General features: G+C 34.2%; 1 pseudogene; it reads right to left on the reverse strand.

Moving 5' to 3' along the window:
• Positions 1 to 202: 202 nt before the first annotated feature.
• LOC145256666 (U2 spliceosomal RNA) lies at positions 203 to 415 on the reverse strand (annotated as a pseudogene).
• Positions 416 to 828: the final 413 nt, after the last annotated feature.

Below are 828 nucleotides of genomic sequence, written 5' to 3' on the forward strand. Positions count from 1 at the left end.
TCATTACATTTCGTTTTTCTTCTTTTCTAATGTTTTGGCAAAAAGCAAAAAAAAACTTTGAGTGCAGCTTCCAGACAGTGATCTAATGTGCCTGACCGTATTCCATAATATATTTCGAAGAAAAACTTCTTTGTTAAATAGTAGGTTTTTCAAACGTCTGGAAGTCCGCATGGCCTGGTAACATTGCAGTTATTTTATTTTTTTGTTTACTTGCCTTCCCACGAGAGTTAGACATGAGGTGGGGAGAAACCAGTTCCCCCAAAAGGGGTACTCTGGTCAGTAACAAAAATAAAAAAAAAAGTATATCAGTCCTGAAGGATTTCTCCTTCATTAACCGAGACCAAAAAAGTGAAGTGCCGCATCGAAAGAATAGATACTACACTTTGATCCTGGCCCAAAGGCCAAGAGCAACAGAAAAGAAGTAAGCCTTAATCAAAAAGTAATTATATTTTTTCCATGTTTTCCATCAAAATCTGTAGAGTACATGATTTATACTGATTTCAAAACGGTATATACTGAAACTGAACTTATTCGATATTAATTAACCCCCCCCCTAAATAAACACACACACACACACACACACACACACACACACACACACACACACACACACACACACACACACACACACACACACACAAAACAAAAAAACAAACACAAAAAACAAACAAAAAACAAACAATGCCACCCGTAACAAATGGAATAAAATTATTTTATGTATCTATTTATGTATTTTTTTTTGTGTGGATAGGTAAATGTGAGTCTACATACTAACTGTGTTATTCAATCAATTTTATATATATTATCGATTCATCATCAATTTAGTCT

The sequence above is a fragment of the Euprymna scolopes genome, chromosome 32, assembly GCF_053919585.1.
Source record: "Euprymna scolopes isolate OS-2025 chromosome 32, ASM5391958v1, whole genome shotgun sequence".
Lineage (NCBI taxonomy): Eukaryota > Metazoa > Mollusca > Cephalopoda > Sepiida > Sepiolidae > Euprymna > Euprymna scolopes.